This window comes from Notolepis coatsorum, assembly GCF_963971535.1.
Source record: "Notolepis coatsorum genome assembly, chromosome: 20".
In the NCBI taxonomy this organism is placed as follows: domain Eukaryota; kingdom Metazoa; phylum Chordata; class Actinopteri; order Aulopiformes; family Paralepididae; genus Notolepis; species Notolepis coatsorum.
In genome coordinates this window covers 31,114,618-31,132,608 of record NC_140184.1, presented here as the reverse complement: position 1 = coordinate 31,132,608, position 17,991 = coordinate 31,114,618, and the positions used below count along the sequence as shown (strand labels likewise).

Genomic DNA, 17,991 nt, shown 5'->3' with positions numbered 1-17,991 from the left:
GCAAAGTTACGTCCTATTCATTAATCTCTAGGGCTGTACCGAATGTCATTTTTTAACATTCAAAGCTTCTATTGAAGTATTCGAACGAAGCTTCGAATGTCTGTAAAAAAATGGATTTCATAAAAAAATTAAATATATTAAAAAAAATAAGTTATCCTCAAACTAAATCCTCAATTTGAATAAAGTGATTAATCTGATTAAATGAGTATTTTTCTTTATTAAATCAACTTTCTTTAATGAATATAACTCGGCACGGTTGTGTGATGGTGACGTCTTATAGTATAATATTATAATATTAGTGTAGCCTAAACTTTATCTGCAACTGTGAAGAAAAACCCCATTGGTTTACTTTAAACAGATTGAATAGACATATACAAAAAAAGATTTAAAAAAAAGAAAAAGAATACATTTTAAAAAAATAAAGTTTTATAATAAATTCGAATGTTGATTTAGAATTCGAAGTCAACATTATGATCGAAGCTTCGAAGCATTCGGTACAGCCCTATTAATCTCACAATATTTGCTAACGTTAGACAGATGGAATACAGCCTTCCATCTTTGCGAGCGTCTACCGGCTCTGGGATGCATTTTTTGCAGATCATGTAATACACCGTTCACTCGACCAATTGCGTGCCTCGGTTCTTGAGTTACATGACGATATGTCAGGCGAGCGTCTTTTTACAGGCCGCGTGTCAAATGACCACGTCTGACTGTATACGCTCTAGAACTGACCAATCACCGCTGATGGGCGAAAATGATTGGTCAGTGACTCAGTGGTGTAGCCAACGAGCGTCCACTTTGAACGATACCCCATGTGGGTGGGTGCGAGTGGGGGGAAGTTGACGAGCGAATTTTTTTTGTGACTGAAGCTTCAGAAGGCATGGAGGTGGGCGGTCAGGTGGCGTAGCGGAGATTGTGCTCGTCACCAATGCAAGAGGCTGCGGTCTCAACTCCCGGAGAGACAGCATTGCCTTGGCTCGGGCTGATCGCTATACTAACTCGTTTGGCTGAGTTAGGGGGAGGGGAGCCGTGGGTGGGTCCTGGGCGTTGTGGACAGCGACCCCTACAGTTCGGTCGGGGCGCCTGCTCAGCAAGAGTAGGATCTGGAGAGAGGTAGTGCGACCTTCCACACGTTACACTCTCCCGGTGAGAATCTGCGTGGCCACTAAAGAGAAATGTGAGTTCAAGTTCAAACCTCTGTTCCTCTATTTCATTAGCACTAAATGTGATTTTTCTTTTTTGCTTTAGTAACTTCAGAATGTTACCTTTCAAAAGAGACTTTGTTTAAAGCTAAGCTTTGCAAAAAAAGCATGCAGTCCTCAAAAACAAGAACAAAAGTGGCCACTTTTTGGGGCACTTGTTAAGAGGCTAGACAACCATAGACGGCGGGTAATGAAGGCTAGGGTAGGCTAAGCCTACCCAAATGTTATGCTGGGAATTTTTTAAATGATGACAATGATATATAATATATGTGCACAGCATTATATAGGCTACTATATTGTGTGTGTTGTCGCTGCAGCCCCCTGGTGACAATCTGGTGATTATGGGTAGGCTCAGGTTAAATAATGTAGCCAATCACTTCCTGATTCCGCAGCAAAGCATAATACATTTTTTGTAAACATCTGCATTCCGAATTTCGGCCCGCCAAACGCTTTGTAGCGAACACCACAAGCGCGCTATTTTGAGTCCATATTTTATTGGTCAGCATTGTAGCCAACGAGCGTTCGCTTCGAACGATACCCCACGTGGGTGGGTGCGAGTGGGGGGAAGTTGACAAGCTACATTTTTTTGTGACTGAAGCTTCAGAAGGCATGGCGGTGGATAGCCATTTTGGATTGTCACGCTTTTTTATTGTCACGCTTTTTCTTTTGGTACACGGTTTTAAATTAGAAAGCAAACAAAATAAATCTCAATTTGGTCAGTATTGTCATTTGGACAAGCAAAGCCATTACTTTAAGTTGCAGGCAAGAAAGACAAGTCTGTCGACTGTCTCTGGTTTTAAAACTGCCCTGTTGCAGGTCACAAAAATTTAAATAAATTTTTTTAACACTTTAATCGCCAAAAACGCTGGGACACGTCTTTCCCCGCCATGCTTATTCTGCCAAAGACGCTGGACCACGTCTTTGATATCAATATTTCAAAAATCTGTGATCAAAATCATATTTCTCCCCCGGAGACCTGAGATCTACTGTTGAGCCCCTCTCAACTCTCCAACGGTTCAAGAGCGCCATCTGGTGGCCGATCGGCGGATCGCCCAAACAGGAAGTGATGCGCCGGATGTGGTGCTCTCTCATATTTCGTCCAGGCACTCGCTATCGTTAGCGGGACTCCATCTTGATACACTGGACATCGATCGGTTGCAAATAACTCGATAAACAACATGATTGACGTATATACTATTATACAACCTGGAAATGGATCGCATATTTGTACATCCCATAATAGGAACATTTCTGTTCCACGCTCATCGCCCAACGAGTTTCAACGTTATTTTTCAATGTGTTCGATACTAACTGCTCTAATGACCCACACTAGATGAATCATATAACGTTGGCCACGGAATTATAAACGACCCCCCCCCCCCCATCCGGTCATCATCAGATCATACGTAGTAACTTCTAGAAGCACGTCCATTTGAAATTTTTTATCTCGCGCAGATTCCTATCAAACTGTATTTCATCATCAATATAATGCATTTGGAGCTATAAATCATGTTCTGGAGAAAGCTGCAGAAAACGATAAAAACATACTTATACTTTAGACCGTATTTTAGTATGAATATGTGAATGAAAAAGTATAACGTTGCTACACCCTGAACAATAGATATAGGACGTTGAATGGGCCATAGTAATGTCAATTTAGCAATACAATTTAAAAAGTTATAGCCCTGCATAGAAGGGGAACTTCTCCATATTAAATAGGGCTGGCGGAGGATGGTAAATTATGAATTTAAGCATGGCGATCAAAGTGTTAATGATATATTCTTTTATTATCGATCAATATCGATTATTAAAATATATCGCGATAATTATCATTATTGTTTTATTGCCCAGCCCTAATCTGCGGTATGCTGTAGTGGGTCATAAATAGTTCCCCCCAATTAATGAAGGGCGTATGGCATGTACACATATACAGAGTCCCTCATTGGAATTGATCAAGAAATAATTGGAAACCTTCTTGCTATGGAGTGATCGTGTTTTTAATATTGTCTGTTTTCATTCAAGATTCAATAGGTTTATTCATCACATACATACACAATACATATAGTGAAATGTGAAGACATGTTCTCTATTTTATCTTGTTTTTATCTTTCACCATCTTGTTTTTATTTACATTGGTTTTATTGTTGTTCTATGTGAACATTTTCAGTATTTTCTGTATGTTGCCTTCTTGGCCAGGGCCACTTGAAAGAGAGGTGGAAATATCAACGTGATTACCCTGGTTAGATAAAGGATACAACCTGAAGCCTCAAGTGCAGCTGCAAATCATGTTGTGATTTCTCAAAATGCAACGTAGTGACTGAAAGACTAGCTGGTTATGACGTACAATTAGTGTAGATTTCAATGGTGTATTCCGTTTACTGCTCAGTTACTCGGTTGCTGAGAAAATAGTGAAACTATAGGCACATTTTCAAACCGGAATTGTTCCAAACTGATACTCTGACTGTCTAACCAGAAGTTGGCAAATCTTGTTACATTGAAAACCAAGGCTGAGGTGGTTATTTAAAATAACACTCACACTCGCACACTATAACAAGACACTATAAGTGACAATAAACCACACAATTATAACAATTGCAACACTTAACAACTATTTGACATCTTCTAAAACAACTAGAACCATGCTGGGATAGAGGGAGTGGTGCACTGTCTCTGTGCTGGCCCCCTGCAGTAGTCTCTGTGCTGACCCCCTGCAGTAGTCTCTGTGCTGGCCCCCTGCAGTAGTCTCTGTGCTGGCCCCCTGCAGTAGTCTCTGTGCTGACCCCCTGCAGTAGTCTCTGTGCTGGCCCCCTGCAGTAGTCTCTGTGCTTACCCCCTGCAGTAGTCTCTGTGCTGACCCCCTGCAGTAGTCTCTGTGCTGACCCCCTGCAGTAGTCTCTGTGCTGACCCCCTGCAGTAGTCTCGGTGCTTACCCCCTGCAGTAGTCTCTGTGCTGACCCCCTGCAGTAGTCTCTGTGCTGGCCCCCTGCAGTAGTCTCTGTGCTGGCCCCCTGCAGTAGTCTCTGTGCTGACCCCCTGCAGTAGTCTCTGTGCTGACCCCCTGCAGTAGTCTCTGTGCTGACCCCCTGCAGTAGTCTCTGTGCTGGCCCCCTGCAGTAGTCTCTGTGCTGACCCCCTGCAGTAGTCTCTGTGCTGGCCCCCTGCAGTAGTCTCTGTGCTTACCCCCTGCAGTAGTCTCTGTGCTGGCCCCCTGCAGTAGTCTCTGTGCTGGCCCCCTGCAGTAGTCTCTGTGCTGACCCCCTGCAGTAGTCTGTGCTGACCCCCTGCAGTAGTCTCTGTGCTGACCCCCTGCAGTAGTCTCTGTGCTGACCCCCTGCAGTAGTCTCTGTGCTGACCCCCTGCAGTAGTCTCTGTGCTGGCCCCCTGCAGTAGTCTCTGTGCTGGCCCCCTGCAGTAGTCTCTGTGCTGACCCCCTGCAATAGTCTCTGTGCTGGCCCCCTGCAGTAGTCTCTGTGCTGACCCCCTGCAGTAGTCTCTGTGCTGACCCCCTGCAGTAGTCTCTGTGCTGACCCCCTGCAGTAGTCTCTGTGCTGACCCCCTGCAGTAGTCTCTGTGCTGGCCCCCTGCAGTAGTCTCTGTGCTGACCCCCTGCAGTAGTCTCTGTGCTGGCCCCCTGCAGTAGTCTCTGTGCTGACCCCCTGCAATAGTCTCGGTGGCAGGGTTTGAAGCTGTTGTTGTTGCCCTCTGGCAGTAAAAAGGTGAACAACTACACCAAGCACTACATGAAAGTCAATAGAGAATGCTGGAAATGAATTCCCCAAAAATACTTCCCGTTGCCTGATGTGAAACATTCCCACATGCTCATCCTTGTGCCTCTGTAACTTTCTGCATCAAAGCACAGGCTGATTGGCCCTATAGTTTGTGATATTGCGCGGATTCACTCTCACACACACACACACAGGTTCGATTCCCGCTCCTCCCGGGCAGCGTGTCGATGTGTCCTTGAGCAAGACACTTAACCCCTAATTGCTCCCGATGAGCAGGTTGGCACCTTACATGGTTGCCTCCGCCGTCAGTAAGTGAATGGGTAAAATGTGAGTAACAAATTGTAAAGCGCTTTGGATAAAAGCGCTATATAAAAAAAGCAGCCATTTACCATTTACACACACACACACACACACACACACACACACACACACACACACACACATGCCTAATGTCTGCAGAGGCTCCGCCTACCGCGGACATAATAATAATACATTCAATTTAAAATAGACCTTCAAGGTACCCAAGGACACTGTACAAATAAAAAATAAAAAGTATTAAAAGCAAAATGATGAGGAGAGCACTCGACTCGTCAAAAAGGGATGGTTTAGTTGTTACTGAAAGCCTCTCTGAAAAAGTGTGTTTTGAGCTGGGCCTTGAAGCTGCAGATGGAGTCTGTTGAAAGCCTACGGGGGTCTCTTATCTATCTCAAATCACCTACCCGAGATAGACCCCTGTGGCCGCCCGATATCCCCCAGCGAGGTGCTAAACTCGCTAAGTTCTCGGGTCAATTATTATTCCTAATCACGCTTACTTCATAGTCACTAGTTAGTTATATCCAGTTGATATGAAATATAAGCGTAGAAGAGTTGTTAACCTCTTCTTTGTTTGTAATAAACCAAATGTATGTCTGGGAGAACTCCCTTGCCTATAATAATAGTAATTATATTATCATTATCATTATTACCATTATCATCATTTTTTAGGAAAAGCCTGTAATGCTAATAATTTGTAAGCCTGATGATATTACTACTCTTTTAATAAGTATTACTACTGCCAATAGTGTAATATTAGCGCAATAACACTTAATAATCATTTGCAAGCCCCATAACCTCTTATCAGTTCGACAGGTCCATCAATCCGTGGCCCGATCGTCAGGCCCTGCAGTGGCTAGACTCTCAGTTTCCCACAAATCCAATGGAGCCCGTCGAACACAGAGATACCGGCGCCCGCAAACAACAAACAGTGCCATATATATATATTATATCCTTTATATAACTTTAGCTAAAAGCAGTAACCAGCAATTGATTTAATCTGCATGGCTTCCAGAATATAGCTATACCGAGTTACCTCAGATGAGAGCAGGGCGAGGCCAGCGTCGTGACACATTGTGATAGAAAGCAGTCCACGAATTCAATAAGTATTATAACAAAGTTGTTTTAATTAGAAAAAGTAAGTTACAAAGAGACTGCATTGGAAATGTCCAATTCAGGAATAATAAGTATAAAACAAAACATCTCTTCTCTAGCATAGCATAGCCTCTAAAAAACAGAGTTTTGTCATAGGGACTCCACTCTGAAAAATAGACAGACTCTGTTCCATACAACGCTCAACAGTGTCTGCCGCTATAAGAATGGTGTCAGAAGTCTAAAAATCAAAAATCTGTCTCGGAGCAAGCGAGCTGGGCTTTATATACAGGTTCTGCATCATATCAAGACCTCTTACTATTGGTCTAAATACAGTGATGTCATTTTACCAGCCAATCAACACATAACACATAAAAATTACCACTCGGTGGAGCTCCCGTAGCTCACCGCATATCTCGGCGCTATTTCTGCGTCGGGGAAAACCGTGCTCGTCACGGATCTGGGGGACACGAGTTCGATTCCCGGACCCGCCGTCATTTCTCAGAATGTCTTCCCCTGCTCTACATCCCATTTTCAACCTGTTTCTGTCAGTCATGCTTGACCAGAAAAGCGATAAACGCTAAAAAATAAAGTAAAAAAAAAAAAAAATGACCACTCCTCCCTTTTCCAGCCGTTACTGTAACTGAGAAAGTAATAGATTTCTTATGGCTGTGGTGGGCGGCTACGTGGCGTAGTGGGCAAGGCGCTCACCACGAATGCGGAGACGCTGGGCTCGCCTGTTCGAGCCCAGCGCTCCACATTGCTTTCAGTTTAGCTGGTCGTTCATACTAATACACATTGCCCGGGGGAGCTCCAGTAGCTCACCACGTACCACGAGCGCTATTTCAGCGCCGTGGACAACCGTGCTCGTCACGGATCTGGGGCTTAGCGAGTTCGAATCCCGACTGCAGCTGTGCCTTTCCCAGAGTGTCTTCCCCCCCATCTGAACCCTTTCAGCCTGTTTCTGTCGGTCATCCTTGACCAGTATAAATGTGATAAACACATAAAAGAGCCAGGGGAATGGCCAAAGTTTAAAAAAAAAAAAATACACATTGCCCGTATTAGGGGGTGGGAAACTGATGGGTGGGGATTGGGCGTTGTGGACAGCGACTCCTACAGGTCGGTTGGTGCGCCTGCGCAGTAGAATCAGGAAGTGTCGGGGGCAGCGTGAGCCTCCCACGCGTTACTCCTCGCCACTGAGTGATCGAGCTGCGCAGGTGAAAAGATGCGACTGCTGTTACCTCAAGTACCGGAGGGGACTTGTGCTATGTATGACTTAGTCCACATTGCAGCCGGCTTGTGGGAGGCAAGAAACAGCGTTCGTGACAGGGGAGGGTTGAATTGGATGATACGAAATTGGGATGGGAGAAAATATAGAAAATGGGAGAAAAAGTGGATACAAAAAAAAGATTTCTTATGGCTGTGGAAAGCCCCTAGGATTCCACCTGCCTCTGCACGGGTCCCGGCCTTCAATTGGAATAGCCTGTACGCCTATATATATATATATATATATATATACAATACAGACATATACACATATATTTAAGCATTGGTTGATATGTTTACACATCATATATGTAATTTTTTTAAGTGTATAATAGCTCTCTGCCCCATAACTGCAAGGGTTAACCCTGCAGCAGGATTCACCAACCGTCAAGGTCACATTCCTGGCTTCAAGAACTGTAAGAGAAGAGGCCCCTTCTCTTTCCATTCTCCAGGACTACACAAGATATGGTAGTTTACACAAGTTACTGTTTTAGAGTCTATAGTTATAGTTCTTACAGTTTTACACAAGTAGGAGGAAGAATACACAAAGACATTCTTCATAATCACTGATGCTTAAGTCATCTCTTAACATATGCTTAGATTTAAAACAGATATATACAATAAACATATGCTTAATCCTTTACATCCTACAAGTGACAGAGAGAACAGGATGTCATAATAAAAAGTGTCACTAGTTGTTTGTGGGACTTCAACAAAGTCCATAGTAGGGATGGGCATTTTAAAGAAAAATCCAGAACGATTGATCACATGCTAATACTCAAGTGATCGTGTATTACTCGAAAAGTGGAAAAAAACTAAAAAAATAAGAAAATAAAAAAATTATAATTAGTTTTTTTATTTTACTTATTTTTTGTTCATTCACGTATATATATGTTTAAGGAAACCAACAAACAGTTATAATCTTACACATACATGTGAAACAAATATGTAAAAAAATAAATATATAATATTTATTTCTTTTCATAACAATTATTAATCATTTCGATTTTTTTTTCCGATTTTTTTTCATAGCTCACGCCCATCCCTAGTCCATAGCTTAGGGTCAGTTGTGCTAAAGGCCAGATCACCCATAGGTTTTAGGCTGGTGGTTGGGATGACCAGGAGACAGGCGTCAGAGGAGTGCAAGTGGCGTGAAGGTGTGTAGCTGAGGGCGGCCGGGTAGCGCAGCAGACTAAGCGTCTGTCTACCACCACAGAGACACTGGTATCGAATCCAGGTGTCAGCGGTACCACCGGCTTCGTCGGTCGTCCATACTGATACAATTGGCAGTGTCAGCGGGTGGGAAGCCGGTGGGGTGTATCCTGGTCGTTGTAAACAGTGACTCCTACAGGCCGGTCAGGGCGCCTGCACAGCGAGGGAGGGAACTGGGGGAGGTAGTGTGATCCTCCCACACGTTACACTTCCCCAGTGAGAGTCCTCGCTGTCAGGTGAAAAAGAAGCGGCTGGCTGACTCCATGTATCGGAGGAAGCATGTGATAGTCTTCAGGGCTCCCTAGACCGGCAAGTGGGGGGCAAATGCGCACAACGACCAGGAAGGGGAGGGGGAATTGGCATAACGACTAAATTGGGATGGGAGAAAAATACAGAAAAAGGAGGAGAAAAGGTAGATAAAAAAAAAGAAGGTGTGTAGCTGTGGAGGTCAGAGAGGTAGATGGGTGCCTCTCTCTGGAGGGACTTGAGTAGGATCTTGAAGGTGATGCGGTATCTCACTGCTAACGTGGCAGAATCACATTGACAAGGTGACGAGTAAAATGGGGAAAGGAATATCTATGATAAGAAGATACTCCTCTTTATTAACACCACTTACCCTCTTACAGGTTATTCAAACCTTGGTGTTATCACACCTTGACTACTACCCAGCAATCTGGTCAAGTGCAGCAAAAAAAGATCTCAACAAACTTCAGATTGTGCAGAATAGAGCAGCTCGTCTTGCACTCGGGTGTTCTACGAGAACAGGTGTAGACCAAATGCATAGCGATCTTGCGTGGTTGAAAGTAGAGGACAGATCGACACGCAGCCTACTAACACTATTCAGGAATATAACTGTGTCTAAACAACCAAGCTACCTGTACTCAAGAATAACTTTTTCACAAGACAGAGCACAGGACAAGACAAGTTACCAGGGGTCATGTTTCAATTCCTCTACCGAGATCAAATGCAATGAAAATAACTGCTATGTATAGGGCCATCTCACAGTGGAATAGGTTGCCATATATAATTACTCAAGCAACAAGCAAAGAACGCTTTAAAAAGCAAGTAAAGAGGTTACTTTTGGGTACAGGCACAATGCTTGAAATATAACATTTAATTATTTTACTAGTCATTTTGTAATATTTTGGTATAATGCTAATGTAATGAGGTGGGTTGGGTTGGATGGGTGTGGGGGGGAATTATGTTTGATTATGTTATGTATATTGTTTCGTATGTTTATTGTTGGTTTTATTTTTAATTATGATGTTTGTTTGTATTTATTGTTTTGTGTGGACCCCAGGAAGAGTAGCTGTTGCCATTTGTAACAGCTAATGAGGATCCAAATTAACTTAAACTTAAACTGGGAGCCAATGTAGGTGGATAAGGATGAGTGTGATGTGCTGCCAGGGTCTAGTTTGTGTGAAAACCCTGGCACACGGGAGCCTATCCAGGAATTTGGATGATAACTCAAAGACGACTCCATTACAGTAGTCTAGGCGGGAAGTGACAAAAGCATACATGAGGGTTTGAGCAACTGCATCTGGGAGTGAGGGTCAGAGTCTGGAGATATTCTTCAGCTGGAAGGAGGACTTGGGGTACTTGAGGGATCTGATGTGAGGCATTTAGACTGTGAGCGTTGTTCATATTTATTTTGCAAGTGGAACAGGGATAATGCCCTTTGAGGGCATTTTGAGAGATGCAGAGATAGGCAGGATTCATCACAACTACTAGAGCACATACATTATATGCCCACTTACAAAACGTCCATGAGTGACCACAACTTGCGAGTTGTAGCCCATGGTTGTAGTCTGCAGTGCCGTGGGGAAAAGTGTAAAAACGTCCTCAGACCTAATACTAAGTGGGAGAAGATGTTCGTATTCAGACCGTTGATAAGCAGGTGTTTATCTCCGACATTGCACCAGAATATTACACCAGAAATATCTAAATAGAGGGCGGCTGGGTAGTGCAGTGGACTAAGCACTGGACTACTACCCAGCAATCTGGTCAAGTGCAGCAAAAAAAGATCTCAACAAACTTCAGATTGTGCAGAATAGAGCAGCTCGTCTTGCACTCGGGTGTTCTACGAGAACAGGTGTAGACCAAATGCATAGCGATCTTGCGTGGTTGAAAGTAGAGGACAGATCGACACGCAGCCTACTAACACTATTCAGGAATATAACTGTGTCTAAACAACCAAGCTACCTGTACTCAAGAATAACTTTTTCACAAGACAGAGCACAGGACAAGACAAGTTACCAGGGGTCATGTTTCAATTCCTCTACCGAGATCAAATGCAATGAAAATAACTGCTATGTATAGGGCCATCTCACAGTGGAATAGGTTGCCATATATAATTACTCAAGCAACAAGCAAAGAACGCTTTAAAAAGCAAGTAAAGAGGTTACTTTTGGGTACAGGCACAATGCTTGAAATATAACATTTTATTATTTTACTAGTCATTTTGTAATATTTTGGTATAATGCTAATGTAATGAGGTGGGTTGGGTTGGATGGGTGTGGGGGGGAATTATGTTTGATTATGTTATGTATATTGTTTCGTATGTTTATTGTTGGTTTTATTTTTAATTATGATGTTTGTTTGTATTTATTGTTTTGTGTGGACCCCAGGAAGAGTAGCTGTTGCCATTTGTAACAGCTAATGAGGATCCAAATTAACTTAAACTTAAACTGGGAGCCAATGTAGGTGGATAAGGATGAGTGTGATGTGCTGCCAGGGTCTAGTTTGTGTGAAAACCCTGGCACACGGGAGCCTATCCAGGAATTTGGATGATAACTCAAAGACGACTCCATTACAGTAGTCTAGGCGGGAAGTGACAAAAGCATACATGAGGGTTTGAGCAACTGCATCTGGGAGTGAGGGTCAGAGTCTGGAGATATTCTTCAGCTGGAAGGAGGACTTGGGGTACTTGAGGGATCTGATGTGAGGCATTTAGACTGTGAGCGTTGTTCATATTTATTTTGCAAGTGGAACAGGGATAATGCCCTTTGAGGGCATTTTGAGAGATGCAGAGATAGGCAGGATTAATCACAACTACTAGAGCACATACATTATATGCCCACTTACAAAACGTCCATGAGTGACCACAACTTGCGAGTTGTAGCCCATGGTTGTAGTCTGCAGTGCCGTGGGGAAAAGTGTAAAAACGTCCTCAGACCTAATACTAAGTGGGAGAAGATGTTCGTATTCAGACCGTTGATAAGCAGGTGTTTATCTCCGACATTGCACCAGAATATTACACCAGAAATATCTAAATAGAGGGCGGCTGGGTAGTGCAGTGGACTAAGCACTGGACTACTACCCAGCAATCTGGTCAAGTGCAGCAAAAAAAGATCTCAACAAACTTCAGATTGTGCAGAATAGAGCAGCTCGTCTTGCACTCAGGTGTTCTACGAGAACAGGTGTAGACCAAATGCATAGCGATCTTGCGTGGTTGAAAGTAGAGGACAGATCGACACGCAGCCTACTAACACTATTCAGGAATATAACTGTGTCTAAACAACCAAGCTACCTGTACTCAAGAATAACTTTTTCACAAGACAGAGCACAGGACAAGACAAGTTACCAGGGGTCATGTTTCAATTCCTCTACCGAGATCAAATGCAATGAAAATAACTGCTATGTATAGGGCCATCTCACAGTGGAATAGGTTGCCATATATAATTACTCAAGCAACAAGCAAAGAACGCTTTAAAAAGCAAGTAAAGAGGTTACTTTTGGGTACAGGCACAATGCTTGAAATATAACATTTTATTATTTTACTAGTCATTTTGTAATATTTTGGTATAATGCTAATGTAATGAGGTGGGTTGGGTTGGATGGGTGTGGGGGGGGAATTATGTTTGATTATGTTATGTATATTGTTTCGTATGTTTATTGTTGGTTTTATTTTTAATTATGATGTTTGTTTGTATTTATTGTTTTGTGTGGACCCCAGGAAGAGTAGCTGTTGCCATTTGTAACAGCTAATGAGGATCCAAATTAACTTAAACTTAAACTGGGAGCCAATGTAGGTGGATAAGGATGAGTGTGATGTGCTGCCAGGGTCTAGTTTGTGTGAAAACCCTGGCACACGGGAGCCTATCCAGGAATTTGGATGATAACTCAAAGACGACTCCATTACAGTAGTCTAGGCGGGAAGTGACAAAAGCATACATGAGGGTTTGAGCAACTGCATCTGGGAGTGAGGGTCAGAGTCTGGAGATATTCTTCAGCTGGAAGGAGGACTTGGGGTACTTGAGGGATCTGATGTGAGGCATTTAGACTGTGAGCGTTGTTCATATTTATTTTGCAAGTGGAACAGGGATAATGCCCTTTGAGGGCATTTTGAGAGATGCAGAGATAGGCAGGATTCATCACAACTACTAGAGCACATACATTATATGCCCACTTACAAAACGTCCATGAGTGACCACAACTTGCGAGTTGTAGCCCATGGTTGTAGTCTGCAGTGCCGTGGGGAAAAGTGTAAAAACGTCCTCAGACCTAATACTAAGTGGGAGAAGATGTTCGTATTCAGACCGTTGATAAGCAGGTGTTTATCTCCGACATTGCACCAGAATATTACACCAGAAATATCTAAATAGAGGGCGGCTGGGTAGTGCAGTGGACTAAGCACTGGACTACTACCCAGCAATCTGGTCAAGTGCAGCAAAAAAAGATCTCAACAAACTTCAGATTGTGCAGAATAGAGCAGCTCGTCTTGCACTCGGGTGTTCTACGAGAACAGGTGTAGACCAAATGCATAGCGATCTTGCGTGGTTGAAAGTAGAGGACAGATCGACACGCAGCCTACTAACACTATTCAGGAATATAACTGTGTCTAAACAACCAAGCTACCTGTACTCAAGAATAACTTTTTCACAAGACAGAGCACAGGACAAGACAAGTTACCAGGGGTCATGTTTCAATTCCTCTACCGAGATCAAATGCAATGAAAATAACTGCTATGTATAGGGCCATCTCACAGTGGAATAGGTTGCCATATATAATTACTCAAGCAACAAGCAAAGAACGCTTTAAAAAGCAAGTAAAGAGGTTACTTTTGGGTACAGGCACAATGCTTGAAATATAACATTTTATTATTTTACTAGTCATTTTGTAATATTTTGGTATAATGCTAATGTAATGAGGTGGGTTGGGTTGGATGGGTGTGGGGGGGAATTATGTTTGATTATGTTATGTATATTGTTTCGTATGTTTATTGTTGGTTTTATCTTTAATTATGATGTTTGTTTGTATTTATTGTTTTGTGTGGACCCCAGGAAGAGTAGCTGTTGCCATTTGTAACAGCTAATGAGGATCCAAATTAACTTAAACTTAAACTGGGAGCCAATGTAGGTGGATAAGGATGAGTGTGATGTGCTGCCAGGGTCTAGTTTGTGTGAAAACCCTGGCACACGGGAGCCTATCCAGGAATTTGGATGATAACTCAAAGACGACTCCATTACAGTAGTCTAGGCGGGAAGTGACAAAAGCATACATGAGGGTTTGAGCAACTGCATCTGGGAGTGAGGGTCAGAGTCTGGAGATATTCTTCAGCTGGAAGGAGGACTTGGGGTACTTGAGGGATCTGATGTGAGGCATTTAGACTGTGAGCGTTGTTCATATTTATTTTGCAAGTGGAACAGGGATAATTTTGAGAGATGCAGAGATAGGCAGGATTCATCACAACTACTAGAGCACATACATTATATGCCCACTTACAAAACGTCCATGAGTGACCACAACTTGCGAGTTGTAGCCCATGGTTGTAGTCTGCAGTGCCGTGTGGAAAAGTGTAAAAACGTCCTCAGACCTAATACTAAGTGGGAGAAGATGTTCGTATTCAGACCGTTGATAAGCAGGTGTTTATCTCCGACATTGCACCAGAATATTACACCAGAAATATCTAAATAGAGGGCGGCTGGGTAGTGCAGTGGACTAAGCACTTGCCAACCACCGCAGAGACTTGGGATAGAATCTGTCAGCGGTACCTCCGGTTTGGTCAGCCGTCCCTACTAACACAATTGGCAGTGTTAGCGGGTGGGAAGCCGTGGGGTATGTGTCCTGGTCACGTGTAGTCTTTTACCAACAAACTTGCAGTTCCGCGTTCGGGTTCTTCGATCGGATTGGCCACTGACGTACACTCTCTCTACGCCCAAACAGCACGTTACGCTAGTTCTGCCTCTAACCTCTAACAGCCTGCTATTATCCAATTCATATCAATCGAAATAACATATTGTTTTCATCTCTCTATATTAATGTGATTCCATCAACACAACATAAATGTTCAAAACACGACAAGACAGTTTGCATCACTTCCCACGGTTCTCGGCACTTATTCTACCGGTAGTGCGGTAGATGTTGCCACGGTATTGGGTCTTTGGGTGAATACTTCATTGGCGGGGAAGAAGAACACTGATAGCGGTGTGTGGACCGTCCTGCAAGCCCCAGGCCACCGTCCCGCGAGCCCCAGACCACCGTCCCGCGAGCCCCAGGCCCCCGTCCCGCGAGCCCCACGGGACGAGACCAGGTAGAATTTTAGGCGCACGGGAAACAAGTCTCGCGGGACGGTGGCCTGGGGCTCGCGGGACGGTGATCTGGGGCTCGGGGGACGGTGGTCTGGGGCTCGCGGGACGGTGGTCTGGGGCTCGCGGGGCGGTGGCCTGGGGCTCGCGGGACGGTGGCCTGGGGCTTGCAGGACGGTCCACACACCGCTATCAGTGTTCTTCTTCCCCGCCAATGAAGTATTCACCCAAAGACCCAATACAGTGGCAACAACTACCGCACTACCGGTAGAATAAGTGCCGAGAACCGTGGGAAGTGATGCAAACTGTCTTGTCGTGTTTTGAACATTTATGTTGTGTTGATGGAATCACGTTAATATAGAGAGATGAAAACAATAAGTTATTGCAGGCTGCAGGCTGTTAGAGGATAGAGGCAGAACTAGCGTAACGCGCTGTTTGGGCGTAGAGAGAGCGTACGTCAGTGGCCAATCAGATCGCAGAACCCGAACGCGGAACTGCAAGTTTGTTGGTAAAAGACTACACGCGTCCTGGTCATTGTAAACTGCGACTCCTACTGATCGGTCGGGGCGCCTGTTCAGCAGGGAGGGGATCTGGGGGAAATAGCGTGAACCTCCGCACGCGTTATGTTGCCACAGTGAAACTCCTCGCTGTCAGGTGAAAAGAAGCGGCTGGCGACTCCACATGTATCAGTTCTACACCCTTCCCAGGGCGAGAGTGGGGAAATGCCTGCAACAACCAGGAAGGGAATTGGCATAACTACTAAATTGGGATGGGTGAAAAATACAGAAAGACAAAAAATAAATAGAATAAAAAAATATATATATCTAAATAGCTCATCTTTAACACCCGCCCATTGGTTGCCAGGTTTGTTTCTTGGGGAGGTTTTGGGCAATAGCATTTTCAATGGATATGATTGGCTGTGAAAAAGTCCTAGACAATGAAAAGGAAGACAACAAAGAAGAGCAGAGAGGGGGACAAGAGTGAGGAAGAGAAGGAGGATGATATGAGATTATACGAGTGAGGAATAGAAGGAGGATGATATGAGATTATATGAGTGAGGAAGAGGGGAATGATAGGAGATTATGAGTGAGGAAGAGGAGAATGATATGAGATTATATGAGTGAGGAAGAGGAGGATGATAGGAGATTATATGAGAGTGAGGAAGAGAAGGAGGATGATAGATTATATGAGAGTGGGGAAGAGAAGGAGAATGATAGGAGATTATATGAGTGAGGAAGAGGAGGATGATAGGAGATTATATGAGAGTGGGGAAGAGAAGGAGAATGATAGGAGATTATATGAGAGTGAGGAAGAGGAGAATGATAGATTATATGAGAGTGAGGAAGAGGAGAATGATATGAGATTATATGAGTGAGGAAGAGAAGGAGGATGATAGATTATATGAGTGAGGAAGAGAAGGATGATATGAAATTATATGAGAGTGAGGAAGAGAAGGAGGATGATAGGAGATTATATGAGAGTGAGGAAGATAAAGAGGATGATATGAGATTATATGAGATATGCAGAGGAAAGTGAAAGAAAAGAAGGGAGAGAGAATAGACTGCTGGAGAACAACACTGTGAATTCAGATGATCTTATGCATTTCCTTCAAAAACATACTGGGGTGGGACGTGTCTGAAAACAGGGTGAAGAAGATAAGAGTGATGAAAGAAGAGCAAGGCTAAGTGTCCAGCTCACTTCTCTATAAATCTACACATGCACAAGTGCAAGCACACACACGCGCATATAGCCCCTCCTTACTAGTGTGAGACTGAGAACATGCACTCTCTGTTAGCATTGCTGCATTTACACCCTCCATTCCTCCCCCACCCTAGCACGCGCGCACACACACACACACACACACACACACACACACACACACACACACACACACACACACACACACACACACACACACACACACACACACACACACACACACACACACACACACACACACACACACACACACACACACACACACACACACACACACACACACACACACACACACACACACACACACACACACACACACATTCTCTCCACGGACCTAACTGTCGCTGTCTGTGGTGCTGGAACAGCCTGTCAGAGCTCTTAAAAGGCAGCAGGGGCAAACTGCCGTGGCCCTTGTGTGTTAATGCCAGATCAGAGAAAACCATCAAATCAATGGATTTAACCAGACTAAACCATTTAGTTGTGTGGCTAGTTTGTCAGGAAAACATACTGGGGAAGAGGAACTCTTGAACTTTAGGGTTCAAGTCTTGGTAAGATACAGGGTGGTTTTGGATTGAATTCCGTCGTTTTGGAGTTGTTGGATGGGCTATGTTTGTGTTATGATGGGATATGTTTGTGTTATGATGGGATATGTTTGTGTTATGATGGGATATGTTTGTGTTATGATGGGAAATGTTTGTGTTATGATGGGATATGTTTGTGTTATGATGGGATATGTTTGTGTTATGATGGGATATGTTTGTGTTATGATGGGATATGTTTGTGTTATGATGGGATATGTTTGTGTTATGATGGGATGTTTGTGTTATGATGGGATATGTTTGTGTTATGATGGGATATGTTTGTGTTATGATGGGATATGTTTGTGTTATGATGGGATGTTTGTGTTATGATGGGATATGTTTGTGTTATGATGGG

At 43.7% G+C, this 17,991-nt stretch overlaps 1 protein-coding gene across 2 annotated transcripts in view; it reads right to left on the bottom strand.

Annotated features, from left to right (window-relative positions):
• map2k5 (mitogen-activated protein kinase kinase 5) overlaps nt 1-17,991 on the bottom strand; it is a 242,248-nt gene that overhangs the window by 25,244 nt on the left and 199,013 nt on the right. The window lies entirely within an intron of this gene.